Source organism: Saccopteryx bilineata, chromosome X (genome assembly GCF_036850765.1).
Source record: "Saccopteryx bilineata isolate mSacBil1 chromosome X, mSacBil1_pri_phased_curated, whole genome shotgun sequence".
Lineage (NCBI taxonomy): Eukaryota > Metazoa > Chordata > Mammalia > Chiroptera > Emballonuridae > Saccopteryx > Saccopteryx bilineata.
In genome coordinates, this window is record NC_089502.1 from 100,220,651 (window position 1) to 100,243,210 (window position 22,560).

Genomic DNA, 22,560 nt, shown 5'->3' on the forward strand with positions numbered 1-22,560 from the left:
AGGATTTAATTTATATGAGTCTTTCTCTTTTTTCCTTAGTGTGTCTAGCCAGTGTATTGTCAATTTCATTGATCTTTCCAAAGAACCAGCTGTTTGTTATATTAATTTTTCTATAGTTTTTTTTGTTCTCTATTTCATTTAGTTCTGCTCTAATTTTTACTATTTTTCCTTTCTTTTTATTCCCTTTCTTCTGTTGACTTTGGTTTGCCCTTGTTCTTCATTTTCTAGTTCCTTAGGATGTGGTGTTATGTTGTTTACTTGCGATCTCCCTTGTTTATTGATATAAGCCTGTAATGATATAAACTTCCCCTTTATTACTGCTTTTACTGCACCCCAGAAATTTTGATATGTAGTGTTGTTATTTTCATTTGTGTGTGTATATCTTTTGATCTCTGCTTTTATTTCTTCTTTGACCCACTAATTTTTTAGTTGTATGTTGTTTAATTTACACATTTTTGTGGGTTTCTTTACTTCCTTTTTATAGTTGAATTCTAATTTCAAAGCCTTATTATCAGAAAATATGCTTGGTATAATTTCAATCTTCCTGAATTTGTTGATGTTAGTTTTGTGGCCCAACATATAGTCTATCTTTGAGAATGTTCTATGCACACTGGAGAAGAATGTATAATCTGACATTTTGGGGTGAAATATCCTTTAAATGTCTATTATGTTCATTTGGCCCAAAGTGTCGTTTAAGGCTGACATTTCTTTATTGATTTTCTGTTTGGATGATCTATCTAAAGCCGTCAATGGTGTGTTGAAATCTTTAAGTATAATCGTGTTTGTCTGCTTCTATTTTTAGATCAGTTAGTAATGTCTTATATATTTTGGTGATCCCTGGTTCGGTACATATATATTAAGAAGTGTATGTGTTTTTGATACAATGACCCCTTTATCATTATAAAATGTCCATCATTATAAAATGTCCATTGTCTCTGATTACCTTTGTTATCTTGAAGTCAGCATTGTCATATATGACTATGGCTACACCTGCTTTTCTTTGGGTATTATTTCCTTGGAGAATCATTTCCCAACCTTTCACTTTTAATTGTTTTTTGTGATGCCTTTACTTCTTCTTTCCTGATATGAATGCCTTTTATTTCTTTTTTTTCTTTTTAATTTGTCTTTGTTTACTACCACCTGTTAAAGCAGACTGTGACTTGAGCACTACATTTCCATTCACAAATCTTGCTCTGAGTTACTTTTGAATGGTTTTAAAACATGCCTAAATTAACTTTTTTTTTGCTACCCTAAGCCAGTGATTTTCAACCTTTTTTGAGCCGCGGCACATTTTTTACATTTACAAAATCCTGGGGCACACCACCTACCAAAATGACACAAAATGACACTCTAACACATTACATATTATACATATAGTTAATAATATAGTTTCTAAATGTATTTATACTCACTTACTGTGAAACCTGGGCCTGTTTCGATGAACACAAAAGGGATATCCTGGTAGGAATGGTAGAAAGACACACACAAAACTCTTCCTCAACAGTTCTCAGTCTCTCTCTGTTTTTAGTTTTTATCTCAGTCAAGTTTGAGAAGCTCAGCTCATATAGATATGTGGTTGAAAACGGGAGCAATGTCAAAATAGATTTGTTGGCCAGAATGGGGAATTCCTTGGCAACAGATAACCAAAAACTGTCCAAAGGAATATCAGCAAACTTTAGCTTTAAAGTTAGATAACATTGTGATGCATTGTATATCACCCTCTGCGGGGGTCTCTTTTAAAAAGAAAAAGGTCAAATATCTATATACACCATCAGGATAGACATAACCAGCTGAGACTGAGGCTTCATCTAAAGGTGGCAACATTTACCTCCAGTCCTGACCAGGATTAGAAATCGGGACCATGGGGAGGAGTAGCAGCTTCAACTACTCGCAGCGGCCACACAATGACAAGTGCGCAGCAGCCCGAGCAGGGACCTTCCTGGGTGTGGATGAGAGGCAGCCTACTATTGGTTCATCGCTAGTGGTTGGGATGAATCCTAGAAGGTGATTGGTCAGTGAGCGTTCCCTGTGCCTCCACTCTTCCTGTCGCTGATAGCTGGAGGGATTGTGAAGGGAATGTTTATGTTCGAATGGAGGCGGCTGGCGGCGGGCTGGATAAATAGCCTCCATGGGCCATATCCAGCACGCGGGCTGTAGTTTGGGGACCCATGTTTAATTTCCCCATGGCACATCTGACCATGTCTCATGGCACACTAGTGTGCCAAGGCACACTGGTTGAAAAACACTGCCCTAAGCAATACTTTTCTTTGGAAACAAGCCCAAGGGATAGCTACTTCCATCAAGTTGCTTCAGCTTAGCATACTAATTTCTAGAGGTCGTACATGCAGTTTATAACTACAGTGGATGGAAGGTTTAAAACGTAGATCCTAGGGGATGAAAGTTGTTTTAGCCATGTGTGTATATCTCAGAACACTTCAGTGCCAAAAGATTTGTCTACCTAGGAATCTACCTGAGAGCCAAACACTTTAGTCCACAAAGCTAACACTCATTAGGTTACACACATCTTACAACAAACGTAACCTCATTCTGTTAAAATAAGCCATCATGAAACTAGAAAAGAAAAACTAGCTCTGTTTTAGCGCCTAAAGCATCATACACTTAGAAGTGAAAAGAAACCTTGTCTTTTTAAAAAAATAGTCATTGTCATGCCATAAAAATGTTTTAAATGTTAACAAAAATAAAGAAAAAAGTCCTTAAAAATATATTATCCAAGAGAATGAAGGTAAAATACTGAACATGTAAACAGGACATTCTTTTTTTTTTTTTTTTTTTGTATTTTTCTGAAGCTGGAAACGGGGAGAGACAGTCAGACAGACTCCCGCATGCGCCCGACCGGGATCCACCCGGCACGCCCACCAGGGGCGATGCTCTGCCCACCAGGGGGTGATGCTCTGCCCCTCCGGGGTGTCGCTCCGTTGTGACCAGAGCCACTCCAGCGCCTGGGGCAGAGGCCAAGGAGCCATCCCCAGTGCCCGGGCCATCTTTGCTCCAATGGAGCCTCGGCTGCGGGAGGGGAAGAGAGAGACAGAGAGGAAGGAGAGGGGGGAGGGGTGGAGAAGCAGATGGGTGCTTCTCCTGTGTGCCCTGGCCGGGAATCAAACCCAGGATTTATGCACGCCAGGCCGACGCTCTACCACTGAGCCAACCGGCCAGGGCCTGAACAGGACATTCTTTAAGTAAGCTTAGTCTACTTCTTCTAAGCATGAAATGCTGTCATCTTCTTCCAGGGGCAGCACCTCTTCAGTTACAGGAACATTGACCTCATCAGCAAGGGAGTCATTTTCATCAACACCAAGACCAAGTTTGATCATCCTATAGATCTTGTTAGTGTGTGTTTACCACAGCTCTAATAAAGTTCAGATATTCAAGGATCAGCTCTTCACAGTTATCCATGATGAAAACTCTGCGTTCGCATACAACTTAATGTTTTTATTTTGCTTTCTGTTTTGAAATAAGTCAAAGAATGGACATCTTGAAGCAAAAAGAAGGGCTTTGAATTCCAATTGCCCTTCAACTGAAAAAATGCTACACTGCCAAGTAATCCTCCCAGTCATTAGTCAAGTTCTTGCCGAATTCCCTGTATTTTTCATTAGTAATGTCGTCAGAATTTCTCCCAAAATTGGCTTTGTTTTGTTCAGTTGTTCTTGTTTGATGTAGTTTTCCTTAATTTTCTTCTTCTTCTTGTCTCCATCTTTCTTTTTTTCTTCCTCTTTGTCAGAACCAACATCTTGTATTTCAAGTATGTCATCAGATTACTTTTCTTCTTTTTATACTGTTTGTTTTTGTGACAGAGACAGAGAGAGGGACAGAGAGACAGGAAGGGAGAGAGATGAGAAGCATAAATTCTTTGTTGTGGCTCCTTAGTCGTTCATTGATTGCTTTCTCATATGTGCCTTGACCGGGAGGCTATAGCAGAGAAAGTGACACCTTGCTCAAGCCAGCAACCTTGGGCTCAAGTTAGTGACATTGAGCTTCAAGTCAGTGACCTCTGGGCTCAAGCCAGCGACCGTGAGGTCATGTCTATGATCCCATGCTCAAGCCAGCAACCCCATTCTCAAGCTGGTGACTCTGTGTCCAAGCTCGATGAGCCTGTGCTCAAGCTGGTGACCTTGGAATTTCAAACCTGGGTCCTTTCCATCCAAATCTGATGCTCCATTCACTGTGCCACTGCATTGTAAGGCTTCTTTTTCTCTTTTTTCATTTTTCTCTTCTTTTTCTTCAGCTTCATCATCACTGATTTTTTTATTATGTTTTTTGTCCACAAAAAGTGTAATGGGGTAGCCAATAAATGGAAAATGTTTATTCACAATATTCTTTTTTTTCTCTCCTATTTTAGGTGCAAGATAACCTTTGTTCTGCAACCCGTGGGTTCTTGTGTGTCAGTCCTGTGAATGATCCTTCTGTAGAAGACTCCCAAGCATACTGCTCATCATCATTATGTTTGGTGATCATGGTCACTTTTTTAGCAACCAGTCAGGCTGAATAAGACCCTACACCAAACTGGCCAATCATAGAGATATCTGTATCAGCCTGAAAAAGTTCCATGAATACTTTGGTTCCAGACTTGGCAACAGTACCCAGGTTGTTGATCAAATCGACCTTGGTCATTCCAATTCCAATATCCACAATAGTGAGGTTCAATTGTTTATTTGTAATGAAATTAATGTATAGCTTTTTCCCAGAGGTTACTGGGATCTGTCAAGCTTTCGTATCTAATTTTGTGCAGAGCATCAGACAAATCTGAAATCAGCTCCCTCAAAAAGATCTCTTTATTTGGGTAGAAAGTATTGATGATCACTGACATCAACTGAGAAATTTTTACCAGAAAGGCAAATGTCTCTACCTCTTCCTCCTTCATCACCTGGTCGTGGGTCTGGGTTTCTTCAGGCATCTTGGCTAAGAGACCTCATGGACTCTGTAACTATGCAGCATCAGGTCACAGAAACAACTCTTAGTGCCCTTAGAGTTTAAAGCTTGTCCATAAAATATATGACAATCCTGTGTGTGTGTATGTGTTCATGCATGTGTGCTCATACTGAAAGATACAGTGAATGTTTAGGTACTTATATTGAAAAAAGAAATCAAGGAAGATACAAACAGTGGAAGCATATACTATGTTTATGGATAGGAAGAATAAACATCATTAAAATGTCTATATTACCCAAAGCAATCTATAGATTCAATGCAACTCCTATTCAAATACCAATGGCATACTTTAAAGATCACAAAAAAATATTTCAAAAATTTATATGAAACCAAAAAAAGAACACGAATAGCCCTAGCAATCTTGAAAATGAAGAATAAAGTGGGAGGTATCACATTTCCTGATATCAAGTTATACTATAAGGCCATTGTTCTCAAAACAGCTTTATACTGGCATAAGAACAGGCATATGGATCAATGGAACAGAACAGAGAACCCAGAAATAAACCCACACCTTTATGGTCAACTAATATTTGACAAAGTAGGTAAGAGCATATAATGGAGTAAAGACAGCCTCTTTAATAAATAGTGTTAGAAAAACTAGACAGGTACATGCAAAAAAATGAAACTGGACCACCAACTTACACCATTCACAAAAATAAACTCAAAATGGATAAAAGACTTAAATGTAAGTCACAAAATCATAAACATCTTGGAAGAAAACATAAGCAGTAAACGCTCCAATATCTCTCATAGCAATGTGTTTGCTGCTTTATCTCTCTGGGAAAGTGAAATAAAGGACAAAATAAACAAATGAGACTATATCAAACTAAAAAGATTTTGCACAGCAAAAGACACCATGAACAAAATAAAAAGACAACCCACACAATGGGAGAATATATTCACCAATACGTTAGATAAAGGGTTAATAACCAAAATTTATAAAGAACTTTTAAAACTCAACACCAGGAAGCTAAATAATCCAATTAAAAAATGGGCAAAGGACCTGAACAGACACTTCTCCAAAAAGGAAAAACTGTTCTTCAACATCACTAATCATCAGAGAAATGCAAAGTAAAACCACAATGAGATACCACCTCACACCTGTCAGAATGACATTCATTAACAAATCAATACACAATAAGTGCTGGCAATGGTGTGGAGAAAAGAGAACCCACCTGCAGTGCTGGTGGGAATGCAGACTTGTACAGCCACTGTGGAAAACAGTATGGCATTTCTTAAAAAAATTAAAAATGGAACTGCCTTTTTACCCAGCTATCCCACTTTTAGGAATATATCCTAAGAACACCAAATCACTGATTCAAAAGGAGATATGCACCCCCATGTTTACTGCAGCATTGTTTACATCAGCCAAGATCTGGAAACAGCCCAGGTGTCCATCAGTGGACGAGTGGATTAAAAAGCAGTGGTAGCCTGACCAGGCAGTGGCGCAGTGGATAGAGCGTCGGACTGGGATGCGGAAGACCCAGGTTCGAGACCCCGAGGTCACCAGCTTGAGCGCGGGCTCATCTGGCTTGAGCAAAAGCCCACCAGCGTGAACCCAAGGTCACTGGCTCCAGCAAGGGGTTACTCAGTCTGCTGAAGGCCGGCGGTCAAGGCACATATGAGAAAGCAATCAATGAACAACTAAGGTGTTGCAACAAGCAATGAAAAACTAATGATTGATGCTTCTCATCTCTCTCCATTCCTGTCCATCTGTCCCTATCTAGCCCTCTCTCTGACTCATTCTCTGTCTCTGTAAAAAAAAAAAAAAAAGCAGTGGTACATGTACACAGTGGAATACTACGTGGCCATGAAATAGAAGGAAATCTTACCTTTTGCGATGGCATGGATGGACCTGGAGATTATTATGCTAAGTGAAATAAGCCAGGCAGAGAAAGACAAATATCATATGATCTCACCTATATGTGGAATCTAATGAACAAAGTGAACTGAGGAAAGGAGTAGAGGCAGAGGCGGGGTCACAGGGACCAGAGGAATAGCTGTCAGAGGGAAGGGGTCTGAGGGGATGGGATCAGAGAAGGTGAAGGGATTAGTGAAACTAGATATACATAACACAGAGATAGAGATAACAGGACAGCAAATCCCAAAGGGAAGGGGGGAGGGAGCTCTAGGGAAGGGAGCAAAGGAACGGTAATGGGGGATAAGGGGTTGGGGGTGAGGAAGTTATATTGAAGTGGGACACTTGAATTTATGTTAACACAATAAATTAAAATTAATAAAAAATTTTAAAAAGTACTTATATCTTATAGTTGCTAATGCAGGATGGCTTAAAGACTTGAAAGTTTTCATTCATACAAGTAATGTATTTGTTCAAGTTGAAAAAAGTATGAAGAAGAGTAATAAAAATGATTGGAAGAAGAGGTGAGGTTAAAATAATTTAGCATGTGTTGCTCATGGAAACTGCTGCTGAGTAGAGCTGTGAATGGGTCTCTCCCTTGGGGCTGTAAACCTCCCCAAAAGGAATCTGTAGGGTAATAAGAGGGCACTACAGAGGAGGAAAGGGAAAGAAAAGAGTTGAGGTGTGTCTTAGTTAGCTTGGGCTGTCATAATAAAATACTATAGACTGGGTGGCTTAAACAAGAAAAATTAGTTTTCTCACAGTTCTGAAGGCTGGAAAGTTCAAAATCAAGATGTGAGCAGGTTTGGTTTCTGGTGAGCACTCCCTGATTTGCCACCTTCTTGCTGTGTCCACACCTAAGCCTCTTCTTTGAGAATGCAAAGGGGGAGGGAGAGTGAGCTTTTCTGGTGTCTCTTTTTATTGGGGCACAAATCCATCAGACCAGGGTCCTGCCCTTAAGACCATATTTAACCTTAATTACCTCCTTGTAGGCCCCGTCTCTAAATACAGTCACATTGGAGGTTAGGGCTGCAACGTATGAATTTGGAGGGACACAGTACAGTCCATAGCGAATGGAAACTGCAGTTGACCCTTGAACAACATGGGTTTGAAATACATGGGTTCCCTTGTATGTGAGTTTTTAAAAAAATAAATATATAATCATTCTTCTGTATCCCAAGGTTTCACATCTGTGAATTCAACCAACCATGGATCAAAATTATTTTTGATCCATGGTTGGGATTCTGAGGATGCAGAGGAATGACTCTATACATTGTCTTATGCCACTTTATATAAGGGACTTGAGCATCTATGGATTTTGGTTGGTACTGGAACCAACCCCTCATGGATACTGAGGGACAACTGTAGTTAAGTTTTTGGAGAGTCAAAAGAGTTATACATAATTTTCGACTACACAGAGGGTCAGCATCCCAACTTTTGTGTTGTTCAAGGGTCAACTGTATAGGTGGTGGAAAAACCTCCCAGGGAGACTGTGGAGACAGTGACTCCATTTCTGGGGAAATATAAGCTCATTGGGTTGGTCCAGTCCCACAATGTGCTATAAGAATGGTCTACTCTTGGCCCTTTGAAGATGTGAGGGAGGGAAAGGCAGACTCAAAGTTCTAGTATGCTTGGGAAATGACATTATTTGGTGAATGCTTTAATCTGGCAACCTCTAGTTGTCTTCTAATTAAATACTAGTATATTTTCATTAGATGGATACAACTAGGTTAGAAAGGAAGGAAGGAAGAATAATTTGGAGTTAGTAGGACTAGGGGTTGTGGCTGCAATCCACTGTGGGAAAGAAGAGGAATGAAAGGCAGTGTTTTCTCTTGATCATGCAAGCAATTACTGGCAATTTGTTCTGGCCAACAAAACTTATATCATGACTCCAGGTGACTGTGTAATCACTAATCTTGGAACAGGAATAGAATGGTTAGTTTTTATGTCTGAAGAATTTTTTTTCCTTTCATTTGACTTCAAGGCCAAAGGCTATTTATTCACCATGTCACTGGGAATTATACAACTTTTATAAAATATTCACCAAAGTTTTGAAATGAATGTGTGAGATAAAGGATAGCTGGACCAATTTAAATCTCTACCAGACTTGTCTTAATGGGGTAAAATGAGATATAAAATTTATAGCAACAGAAACTACTGTGGATGTCAGCAACCACACCAAATGCTGTGAGCTCACAGAAAAACCACTGATTTTCATCTCTGATGGTTATATAGGAATCAGGCAGTGGCTGAAGGGAATGCTAAGAAATGTTCCTCTCTTATTATGATTGTATAGATCTCATGGGTTTTCCAAAATGACATCAGGGTCAGTGTTTCCTGGAGCTTGAACTAGTACACCTTCCTTTTCACATTTTTTTTTTCGAGAGAGAGAGGAAGGGAGAAAGATGAGAAGCATCAACTTGTACTTGTGGCACTGTAGTTGTTCATTGATTGCTTCTCATATGTGACTTGACTGGGGGGCTCCAGCTGAGTCAGTGACCCCTTGTTCAAGCTAGTGACCTTAGGCTTCAAATCAATGACCATGGGATCATTTGATGATCCCACGCTCAAGTTGGTGACCTTGTACTCAAGCTGGTGAGCCTGTGCTCAAGCTGGTGACCTCTGGGTTTTGAACCTGGGACCTCAGCATCCCAGGTCAATGCTCTATTCACTGTGCCACCACCAGTCAGGCTCTTTTTAGCATCTTAAGAGAAACTATCTCCAGAGCTACTTGTTTAGGAAACTCAGAGGCCAATGAATATTCACATCTCCATCTCACATTCACCTTAACTTGCTAACCTGATCCTTGCCAAATTAGGCCAAATAAAAAGCAGTTAGAACCTTGACCTTCTATTTATAAACAAGTACCAACTTCTATATTAAGGGCTATACAAATATTTGTGTATTTACCACTGGGACACAGAATTGGTACATATCTCCAGGTGATCCTCCTCTCAGCATGTGTATTTATATATTTATATATATATAAAGGTTAAATTATTTATAAATATATATATATATATATATATATATATATATATATATATATATATATATATATATGCTGTGATGGACAGAAGGAGGGAAAGAAAAACAAATTCATCAGTCTGTGTCATATCATGGTAGAACACAAGGCTGGAAATATAGGTTCAACTCTGTTGAAACCCAGCTAGTCTGACTTTCACAACTGCTTCCTCTCATTGAATTTCAAGGACTCCATTGGCAAATCCAGAGAATAAATTTAAATTTACTAAAGATCCATGCAATCTGTGATTCTATAACTGTAAATACAGTGATATGTTGCTCTTCCATATTTAGGCTGCCAATCAGAGCAGACACTCTGTTTTTATTTCCTAATTTGGTGATGAAAACTTTTAAGCCAGGTAAGGTTGTGAGAGGCCCAGAGCAATTGGCTAGGGAATCTAATCTCCAGTTCAAGGCTTTGGTTCCCAGCTCCCTGCTGCATTAACTGCCTTGTAGGGTGTATGTTGTCATCATATTGGACTATTCTTTTTGTGTGTGTGTGACAGAGACAGAGAGAGGGACAGATGGGGACAGACAGACAGGAAGGGAGAAAGATGAGAAGCATCAGTTCTTCATTGCAGCACCTTAGTTGTTCATTGATTGCTTTCTCATATGTTCCTTGAGTGGGGCGCTCTAGCAGACCGAGTGTCCCCTTGCTCAAGCCAGTGACCTTGGGTTCAAGTTGGTGAGCTGTGCTCAAACCAGATGAGCTCGTGACCAAGCCAGCGACCTTGGGGTTTTGGACCTGGGTCCTCAGGGTCCCAGGCTGATGCTCTATCCACTGTGCCACTGTCTGGTTAGGCTAGTCTAAATATTTTTAATAAATTGATTCATTTAATCTTCACAAAACCCTATGAAGTGGGTACTACTATTATTTACATTTTAGAAATACTAATTTCTATTGATATTCATAAACTGAGGAACAGAGAATTTATTTTTAAGTAATTTTTAAATTATTTTAAGCAACAGGAAGAAAGAGAGACAGACTCCTGCATGTATTCCGACCAGGATCCACCTGACAACCCCATCTGGGGCCAATGCTTGCATCAACTGAGCTATTTTTAGCACCTAAGGCTGACACTTGGACCAGTCAAGGTATATATCCTCAGTTCTCAGAGTGACACTTGAACCAATTGAGCCACTGGCTGTGAGAGGGGAAGAGTGAGAGTAGGGGGAGAGGGTGGGGAAAAGAAGCAGGTGGTTGCTTTTCTTGTGTGCCCTGACTGGAAATTAAACCTGGGATGTCCATACTCTGGGCCAACACTCTATCCATTGGCCAGCCAGTCAGGGCCTATTTTTAAGTATTTAAAATTAAGATTTACCCTTTTAAAATATAAAATCTACTAATTTTTAATATATCTACTATGTTGTACAACCCTCATCACTATGTAATTCAAGGGCATTTTCATTATCACCAAAAGAAAGTCTGGAGAGAAGATGTCAGAGTAATGGCGGGGTAGGAAGCGATACCGATAAATCTCCCCCAAAACTCAACAAGATCTTCAACCAGAAACAGAAAAACCTATACTTGGAGCCTCCAGATGCTTCGCAATACACCCGAAGGTATGGTCGAGTGAAAAATTGGCTAAATATATAACCAAACCCCGAAGGAAATAGGGAGTAATAAATGCTCCGCCTTCCTCACTAACCTAAACAGGGCGGCTTTCTCTGGTAACTGTGAATATAGAAACTGAGGCGAGCAAAGGGGGTGAATAGATCCAGGCCGCTGCACAAACAGCCAAACCAGGCTGTGGCACAGAGATCCAAGCCAAGGAAAAACTGATCCTGTGGCAACCTGGGCAATACAAGCTAACACTCGCGCCAAACCCAAACAAAGAAAGACAAGCGGGGCAGCCATTTTACCTGATCTCCTGGTCGGTGCGCAGTTAGTGGGTGAGAGATTTCTTCCTAAGCCCCGGGAGTGGGTGCCCGTGTTACCCCACAGAGAGGCAGGGTCAGAGGCCTTTCTGTGGGTTGAAAGCAGAATCTCTGGGCAGCCTCAGCACCCTGGGAAAGCTGCGCACGGGAGGGAGCGAGAACTAATTCCAATGGTGGAAATTTTCCGTGCTGGTGGGGGTTTCACTCAGAGAGAAACGCGGCCAGCCTCATATCCTGGTCTGCGAGCGCAGATAGGGAGTGAGAGATTCTTCCGAGTGCCTCGGCAGTGCGCGCCCGTGTTATCGCACAGAGGGGCAGAGTCAGGGGCCTTTGTGTGGGCAAAAGCGGAATCTTGGGCCACCCCAGCGCCTTGCAAAAGCTGCGCACGGGGACGGAGCGAGAGCCAATTCCAACGCTGCAACTTTTCCATGCGGTTGGGGGTTTCACTCAGAGCGTGAGACTGCTGGCCAGATATCCTGGTCTGCGAGTGCAGATAGTGAGCGAGAGTTTCCTCCAAGCGCCCCGGAAGTGGGTGTCCGCCTGTGTTATCGGACAGAGTGGCAGAGCCAGAGGTCTTTGAGTGGGCGGAAAGCCCGCCTGATTATGCTAGCAGCTCTGACTGACTGAGCCTTACCCAGAGCCCTGTGCTGAGTGGAAATAGAGTGGGGAGTTGCCAGCTCTTTGAGCCTCTTACTATCCAGGCAGAGGCAGCAGCAACCCCATAGCTGGATTATCAGGCTACTAATTGAGGAAGGAAAGACTAGGAGAAAGGCTCCAGGAACACGGACTCTCTCACTGTCGGAGCCTATAAATGCTAATGAGCCTCGACTGCCAATGAGACTAAAGCACAATACATGACATTGCCATAGAGACTTATCAACTGCAAACCTCTACCTGAGCGTGCCAAAGGGGCAGAACCCGGGGTACAGAGTCACTGACCAGGAAGAGGGAGAGAAAAGAAAAAGCAAGAAGATAACCTCTCAAAATCAAGAATAATCTGCAGACTTTATAACCTATCCCATTTTATTATATTTGTTTGTTTGTTTCTCTTATCTTCATTCTTGATACTTTTTTTCCTCCTCCAATTTGGCTGATTAACTCTCTGCCGGTCTTACTCTCTCCTCTCCTTGAACTACACTACCCATAAGTGTTACATATCCCATTATCTTTTCTCTCCTCTTCCTTTCTCTCTATGAGGGTTGCACTCCAAAACCCTTAACTCTCTCTCTCTCTCTCTCCTTTCTTTTTTTCTTCTTTTAGTGGTTCCCTCTTTTTTTCTCTCTCTCTCTTTCTTTTCTCCCTCTATATTAGTTTCTTCCTTTCTCCTTTACATCTCCTCTCATTCAAACCTCAATAACAAACAAATTATCTTATCTGGGACTCAAACTTATGTTTGTGGCATTTTGGGGGGTTTTTACTTCACCTTTTTAACTCACTAGCAGTGCTCCCATCCCTGGCTCTCCATTTTATCTAGTTCTTGTTCCACTAAATACAATAGTAACTTTTTAATTTGTCCCCCCATTTTTCTGTTTTCCTCTTATTCCTCTCATCATAACTCTTAGACAACCAACACCTAAAAACAAATCATTTTATTCTTGACACAAATTTTTTCCTTATTTGCTTTTTGTGGGTCCATACCCCCCCTTTTTTTTTCCTTTTTTTCTTTTTTTTTTTGCCCCTTTATTACTTTTCCCCAATTCAGGCCCTCCATCACAGGCATTGTTTGTTATAATTCACAGTTCACCACAAGATTTTCTCAAGAAAAAGGGAAGAGGAAAGGAGAGGAAAAAAGGAGGGGGGGAATAAATTCCTTTTTTTAAAATTTTTATTTTATTTTATTTTTCTTTATTTCATTATTAATTTTTTTTAAAAAAACTTTTTTATTTTTTTAACTTTTTATTCTTTATTAAATCTCATTAATACTATCAACAAAACCACCCTCAGATGCCATTAAGGAAGAGAAAATCAAATATCATGGATACAAAAGAAAGAGAGGTAACACAGCTAGATGAGGAAAAATCTATGGAGAAAAAATTTAATATATTGGAAACCTTGGAGCTAAATGACAGAGAATTCAAGATAGAAATCCTAAAAATCCTCCGAGATATACAAGAAAACACAAAAAGGCAATTTAGGGAGCTCAGAAAACAACTCAATGAACACAAAGAATATATGTCCAAGGAAATTGAAACTATAAAATCAAATGAAACAGAGATGAAAAACTCAATTCACGAGCTGAAAAACGAAGTAACAAGCTTAGCTAATAGAACAGGTCAGATAGAAGAGAGGATTAGTGAAATAGAAGACAAGCAACTTGAGGCACAACAGAGAGAAGAAGAAAGAGACTCAAAAATTAAAAAGAATGAGATAGCCCTACAAGAATTATCTGACTCCATCAAAAAGAATAACATAAGAATAATAGGTATATCAGAGGGAGAAGAGAGAGAAAATGGAATGGAGAACATACTCAATCAAATAATAGATGAGAACTTCCCAAGCCTGTGGAAAGAACTAAAGCCTCAAGTTCAAGAAGCAAACAGAACTCCGAGTTTTCTTAACCCCAACAAACCTACTTCAAGGCATATCATAATGAAATTGACACAAACCAACAGCAAAGAAAAAATTCTCAAGGCAGCCAGGGAAAAAAAAGAATACAACATATAAAGAAAGGCCCATTAGATTATCATCAGATTTCTCAGCAGAAACTCTACAAGCTAGAAGAGAGTGGACCCCAATATTTAAAGTCCTGAAAGAGAGGAACTTTCAGCCACAAATACTATACCCATCAAAGCTATCCTTCAAATACGAAGGAGAAATAAAAACATTCACAGATACAGAAAAGATGAGGGAATTTATCATCAGAAAACCCCCACTCCAGGAATTACTAAAGGGGGTTCTCCAATCAGATACAAAGAACAAAAAAAAAAACAGAGCCACAAGTAAAAGCTCCAAGGAGAATACAATAAAACCAAATTTAAACTGTGACAACAACAAAAAGAAAAGGGGGGGGGGAGAAGATGGAGATTAACAGTAGCAAAGGACGATGGAGTGCAAAAGTACTCACAAAATAGTTCGCTACAATGAACAGGGTAGGGACCCTTTTCATTACTCAAAGGTAACCACTATTGAAAAAACCACCACAGAAGCACATGAGATAAAAAAGATAGCAACAGAGGAAAGATGTATGGAATACAACCAAATAAAAACAAAAGATAGAAAAATGAAAGAGAAGGATCAAACAAGACACAAAACTAACAGAAAGCAAGATACAAAATAGCAATAGGGAACTCACAAGTGTCAATAATTACACTAAATGTAAACGGATTAAACTCACCAATAAAAAGGCACAGAGTAGCAGAATGGATTAAAAAAGAAAATACAACTGTATGCTGCCTACAGGAAACTCATCTAAGTAACAAGGATAAAAACAAATTCAAAGCGAAAGGCTGGAAAACAATACTCCAAGCAAATAACATCCAAAAAAAAGCAGGTGTAGCAATACTCATATCGGATAATGCTGACTACAAGACAGGAAAAGTACTCAGAGACAAAAATGGCCATTTCATAATGGCTAAGGGGACAGTGAATCAGGAAGACATAAAAATTCTTAATATATATGCACCAAACCAAGGAGCACCAAAATATATAAGACAGCTACTTATTGATCTTAAAACAAAAACTGACAAAAATACAATCATACTTGGAGACCTCAATACACTGCTGACGGCTCTAGATTGGTCATCCAAACAGAGAATCAACAAAGACATAGTGGCCTTAAACAAAACACTAGAGCACCTGGATATAATAGACATCTACAGGACATTTCATCCCAAAGTGACTGAGTATACATTTTTCTCCAGTGTACATGGATCATTCTCAAGAATTGACCATATGTTGGGCCACAAAAACAACATCAGCAAATTCAGAAAAATTGAAGTTGTACCAAGCGTATTTTCAGATCATAAAGCCTTGAAACTAGAATTCAACTGCAAAAAAGAGGGAAAAAATCCCACAAAAATGTGGAAACTAAACAACATACTTCTAAAAAATGAATGGGTCAAAGAAGAAATAAGTGCAGAGATCAAAAGATATATACAGACAAATGAAAATGACAATACGGGTGACGTCACGGAAATGGCGCCGTGAGCAGCGCGTCCGACAGATCTCCCCTAAATCGCAACAAATTTATCAACTAGAAACAGAAAAATTTATCCTCGGAGCATTCCAGAGTTCCACACAAACTGAAAGCAAAAGGACTGTTATCACTTGAAACTGAGAGACAAGGGTGTGGAGGAAGCTACCTCAGCGACGTTCATTCAAGCCGCCAGGGAGTGTGTCTGTGGTGAGTCAGCCCACACTCGAAAGCCGCAAGCAGCCGCGGGCGCGCGCCCGGTTCCGTTGCAGAGCGAGCACCGCCCACACTCGGGAGCCGCGAGCAGCCGCCGGCGCGCGCCCGATCCGGTTGCAGAGCGAGCACCGCTAACGTTCCCAGCGGCCCGCGCACTGCGAGTGAGAGTCGCCAGCCACCGGTGCCCGGAGCACCCCATTCGCATGCATGCCCTGGGCATTCCATGCACCCAGAGCGCCCTACTGGCCCGCACACCCAGGGTGCCCCATTATCCTGCACCTGGTGCGATCCAGCCGCCAGCGGCAGGGCGAGTGGGAGAGGCACTAGGGTGGTCTTCTACTTGGGAGATTCTCTCCATGGGCCGGGCACCTCACCCAGCCATTCAAGCTAACAATCAAGCGTTGGGGGAGGGGCGCACGCAGGCAGCCTAAAATACCTTCGGGAGCACAGCTGCGACCCAATCACTGAAATTAGCTTAACCCATGAACTCTGCGCACCCTCGGTTCTAATTGATAAGATCTCTCTCAGTTCAGCACCCAAGACAAGAGGCGTGATATTTTTTAGTGCCTCTCGCTAAAGGGGCGGGGGCAACTTCTGATTGATAGAGCCTCCATATTCAGGGATAAACGCTAACAAGAGGGACTTGGCAGATAATAAGATCTATACTACACTAGTCGCAAGCAGAGACTAGTGCCTCTTCTTCCCAGCCAAAACAGGCTACAAAGTGTGGAAAGCCTGGGTTGAGAGGTCCAACTGAATGCTAGGCGCTGAACAGTCACCTTGACAACAATTGACTCCCACCCCCGCCTGATTACACTGGAGGCCCTGACTGCCAGAGCCTTTCCCAAAGCCTTGCACTGAGTGGGGATAGAGTGGGGATTTCCCAGCTCTTTGAGCCTCTTACTCCCCAGGCAGAAGCAGTTGCAGCCTTATAGCTGGATCACCAGGCTGCTAATTCAGAAAGGGGGGACTAGGAGAGAGAATCCAGGAAAGCAAACTCTCTCATCGTTGGACCCTGCAAACGCAAACAAGCCTTGACTACCAGCAAGACTAAAGCCAATTATATGACATTGCCATAGAATCCCATCAACTGCAAATCCCTACCTAAGTGTGACACAGGGGCAGAGCCTGGGGTACAGAGTCACCGACCAGGAAGAGGGAGAGAAAAGAAAAAGGAAGAAGTTAACCTCTCAAAATCAAGAAAAATCCACAGACTTTACAACTTGTTCCACTAATTTTTTTTTGTTGTTGTTTGTTTCTTCTATCTTATTGCCTTTATTTCCTCCACCTCGGTCCTTCTATTCTCTGCCCATCTTATGCTTCCCTTTTCTTGAACTACACTACCCATAAGTGTAACATTTTATTTCTCTTCTTCATCCTCACCCTCCTTTAAGGTTATACTCCAAAACACTTAACTCTCACTCTCTCCTCTTTTTTTTTTTTATTTGCTTTATTTTGTTTTTTTCTCTTCCTTTTTTATTTCTTCCTTCGTTTTTCTCTTTTTCTTATTTTTTCCTTTCTATTCGTTTTTTCTTTTCTCATTTTACTTTCCTCCCATTTAATCCTCAATCATGAACAAATTAGTTAATTTGGGACTCAAGGCTTTTTTTTGGCTTTATTTTTCTTTTTTGCTTTTGTTTTTGTTTTTTTCTTGTTTGTTTATTTTTGTGGCATTTTGGGTCCTCCCAACCCAAGGTCTCCATTGTATTTAGTCTTCGCTCCACTTAATACAACAGATTTTTACTTATTATTTTTATTTTTTTCTTCTTTATTATTCTTTTTTTGGTCCTTTTTTCTGGTTCCCTCTTATCCCTCTCATTATATCTCTTAGTTGACCATCACTTACAAGCAAATCATCTTATGCTTGTCTAAAATTTTCTTCCTTTTTTTTTTTTTTTTGCATTTAGTAGGTCCCTACTCCCTTTTTTTGCCCCTTGAACTCTTCACCCCAAATCAGGCCCTCCATTATAGGCACGATATTTCCCTGAGGAGGGGAGAGGAGGGAAAGAGAAGAAAGAAAAAAAGGGGGAAATAATAAATTATTACTGTTTTTTTTTTTTGTGGGGTGTTTTACCCTTTTTTTTTTTACTTTTTACTCTTTATTAATTCTAATTAGTGCTATCAACAAGACCACCCTCAGATGCCAATAAGAAAGAGGAAATCGAATATTATGGATACAAAAGAAAGAGAGGTAACACAAATAGATGTGGAAAAATCTATGGAGAAAAGACTTAACATATTGGAAGCCTTGGAGCTAAATGACAGAGAATTTAAAATAGAAATCTTTTTTTTTTTTTAATAAATTTTTATTAATGGTAATGGGATGACATTAATAAATCAGGGTACATATATTCAAAGAAAACATGTCTGGGTTATTTTGTCATCAAATTATGTTGCAAACCCCTCGCCCAAAGTCAGATTGTCCTCTGTCACCCTCTATCTAGTTCTCTGTGCCCCTCCCCCTACCCCTAACTCTCTCCCTCCCTCCCTCCCATGTCCTCCCTCCGCCCCCACCCTTGGTAACCACCACACTCTTGTCCATGTCTCTTAGTCTCATTTTTATGTTCCACCAATGTATGGAATCATGTAGTTCTTGTTTTTTTCTGATTTACTTATTTCACTCCTTATAATGTTATCAAGATCCCACCATTTTGCTGTAAATGATCTGATGTCATTATTTCTTATGGCTGAGTAGTATTCCATAGTGTATATGTGCCACATCTTCTTTATCCAGTCTTCTATTGAAGGGCTTTTTGGTTGTTTCCATGTCTTGGCCACTGTGAACAGTGCTGCAATGAACATGGGGCTACATGTGTCTTCACGTATCAATGTTTCTGAGGTTTTGGGGTATATACCCAGTAGAGGGATTGCTGGGTCATAAGGTAGTTCTATTTGCAGTTTTTTGAGGAACCACCATACTTTCCTCCATAATGGTTGTACTACTTTACAGTCCCACCAACAGTGAATGAGGGTTCCTTTTTCTCCACAGCCTCTCCAACATTTGCTATTACCCGTCTTGTTGATAATAGCTAATCTAACAGGAGTGAGGTGGTATCTCATTGTAGTTTTGATTTGCATTTCTCTAATAACTAATGAAGCTGAGCATCTTTTCATATATCTGTTGGCCATTTGTATCTCTTCCTGGGAGAAGTGTCTGTTCATGTCCTCTTCCCATTTTTTTATTGGATTGTTTGTTTGTTTGTTGTTGAGTTTTATGAGTTCTTTGTAAATTTTGGATATTAGGCCCTTATCTGAGCTGTCGTTTGAAAATATCAGTTCCCATATAGTTGGCTGTCTGTTTATTTTGATATCAGTTTCTCTTGCTGAGCAAAAACTTTTAATTCTGATGTAGTCCCATTCATTTATCTTTGCCTTCACTTCTCTTGCCATTGGAGTCAAGTTCATAAAATGTTCTTTAAAACCCAGGTGCATGATTCTAGTACCTATGTCTTCTTCTATGTACTTTATTGTTTCAGGTCTTATATTTAGGTCTTTGATCCATTTTGAATTAATTTTAGTACACGGGGACAGGCTGTAGTCGAGTTTCATTCTTTTGCATGTGGCTTTCCAGTTTTCCCAACACCACTTGTTGAAGAGGCTTTCTTTTCTCCATTGTGTGTTGTTGGCCCCTTTATCAAAGATTATTTGACCATATATATGTGGTTTTATTTCTGGGCTTTCTATTCTGTTCCATTGGTCTGAGTGTCTATTTTTCTGCCAATACCATGCTGTTTTGATTATCGTGGCCCTATAATATAGTTTAAAGTCAGGTATTGTAATGCCCCCAGCTTCATTCTTTTTCCTTAGGATTGTTTTGGCTATTCGGGGTTTTTTATAGTTCCATATAAATCTGATGATTTTTTGTTCCATTTCTTTAAAAAATCTCATAGGGATTTTGATGGGAATTGCATTAAATTTGTATATAGCTTTGGGTAATATGGCCATTTTGATTATATTTATTCTTCCTATCCAAGAACAAGAAATATTTTTCCATCTCATTGTATCTTTTTCGATTTCCCTTAACAATGCTTTGTAATTTTCATTATATAGGTCCTTTACGTTCTTTGTTATGTTTATTCCTAGGTATTTTATTTTTTTTGTTGCAATCGTGAAGGGGATTATTTTTTTGAGTTCGTTTTCTAATATTTCATTGTTGGCATATAGAAAGGCTATGGACTTTTGTATGTTAATTTTGTATCCTGCGACCTTACTGTATTGGTTTATTGTTTCTAATAATCTTTTTGTGGAGTCCTTCGGATTTTCGATGTATAGGATCATATCATCAGCAAAAAGTGATAGCTTTACTTCTTCTTTTCCGATATGGATGCCTTTTATTTCTTTGTCTTGTCTGATTGCTCTGGCCAGAACTTCTAGCACCATGTTGAATAAGAGTGGAGAGAGTGGACAACCCTGTCTTGTTCCTGATTTAAGGTAGAAAGTCCTCAGTTTTATGCCGTTTAATAGGATGTTGGCTGATGGTTTATCATATATGGCCTTTATCATGTTGAGATATTTTCCTTCTATACCCATTTTGTTGAGAGTCTTAAACATAAAATTGTGTTGTATTTTATCAAAAGCCTTTTCTGCATCTATTGATAAGATCCTGTGGTTTTTGTTCTTTGTTTTGTTGATATGGTGTATTACGTTAACCGTTTTGCGTATGTTGAACCATCCTTGAGATTCTGGGATGAATCCCACTTGATCATGATGTATTATTTTTTTAATATGTTGTTGTATTCGGTTTGCCAGTATTTTGTTTAGTATTTTAGCATCTGTATTCATTAGAGATATTGGTCTGTAGTTTTCTTTCTTTGTGCCATCCTTGCCAGGTTTTGGTATGAGGGTTATGTTGGCCTCATAAAATGTGTTTGGAAGTATTGCTTCTTCTTCAATTTTTTGGAAGACTTTGAGTAGAATAGGAACCAAGTCTTCTTTGAATGTTTGATAGAATTCACTAGTATAACCGTCTGGGCCTGGCCTTTAATTTTTGGGGAGGTTTTTAATAGTTTTTTCTATTTCCTCCCTGCTGATTGGTCTGTTTAGGCTTTCTGCTTCTTCATGACTCAGTCTAGGAAGGTTGTATTGTTCTAGGAATTTATCCATTTCTTCTAGATTGTTGTATTTGGTGGCATATAATTTTTTATAGTATTCTACAATAATTCTTTGTATATCTATGATGTCTGTGGTGATCTCTCCTCTTTCATTTTGGATTTTATTTATTTGAGTCCTGTGTCTTTTTTCCTTGGTGAGTCTTGCCAAGGGTTTGTCAATTTTGTTGATCTTTTCAAAGAACCAGCTCCTTGTTTTATTGATTTTTTCTATAGTTTTTCTGTTCTCTATTTCATTTATTTCTGCTCTGATTTTTATTATCTCCTTTCTTTGGCTGGTTTTGGGTTGTCTTTGTTCTTCTTTTTCTAGTTCCTTAAGATGTGAAGTTAAGTGGTTTACTTCGGCTCTCTCTTGTTTGTTCATATAGGCCTGAAGTGATATGAACTTTCCTCTTATTACTGCTTTTGCTGCATCCCAGAGATTCTGATATGTCGTATTTTCATTTTCATTTGTCTGTATATATCTTTTGATTTCTGCGCTTATTTCTTCTTTGACCCATTCATTTTTTAGAAGTATGTTGTTTAGTTTCCACATTTTTGTGGGTTTTTCCCCCTCTTTTTTGCAGTTGAATTCTAGTTTCAAGGCTTTATGATCAGAAAATATGCTTGGTACAATTTCAATTTTTCTAAATTTGCTGATATTGTCTTTGTGGCCCAACATATGGTCAATTCTTGAGAATGTTCCATGTACACTAGAGAAAAATGTATACTCTGTCGCTTTGGGATGAAGTGTCCTGTAGATGTCTATCATATCCAGGTGTTCTAGTATTTCGTTTAAGGCCACTATATCTTTATTGATTCTCTGTTTGGATGACCGATCTAGAGCCGTCAGCGGTGTATTGAGGTCTCCAAGTATGATTGTATTTTTGTTAGTTTTTGTTTTAAGGTCAATAAGTAGCTGTCTTATATATTTTGGTGCTCCTTGGTTTGGTGCATATATATTAAGGATTGTTATGTCTTCTTGATTCAACTTCCCCTTAATCATTATGAAATGACCATTTTTGTCTCTGAGTACTTTTTCTGTCTTGTAGTCAGCATTATTAGATATGAGTATTGCTATGCCTGCTTTTTTTTGGGTGTTGTTTGCTTGGAGTATTGTTTTCCAGCCTTTCTCTCTGAATTTGTTTTTATCCTTGTTGCTTAGATGTGTTTCTTGTAGGCAGCATATAGTTGTATTTTCTTTTTTAATCCATTCTGCTCCTCTGTGTCTTTTTATTGGTAAGTTTAATCCATTTACATTTAGTGTAATTATTGACACTTGTGGGTTCCCTACTGCCATTTTATAAATTGCTTTCTGTTAGTTTTGTATCTAGTTTGATTCTTCTCTTTTGTTTTTTCTATCATTTGTTTTTGTTTGTTTGTGTTCCATACTTCTTTCCTCTGTTGCTACCTTTTTT

The 22,560-nt window shown here is 39.5% G+C and overlaps 1 pseudogene; it reads right to left on the bottom strand.

Annotated features, from left to right (window-relative positions):
* Nucleotides 1-3,345: 3,345 nt before the first annotated feature.
* LOC136317750 (heat shock protein HSP 90-alpha pseudogene) lies at nt 3,346-4,912 on the bottom strand (annotated as a pseudogene).
* Nucleotides 4,913-22,560: the final 17,648 nt, after the last annotated feature.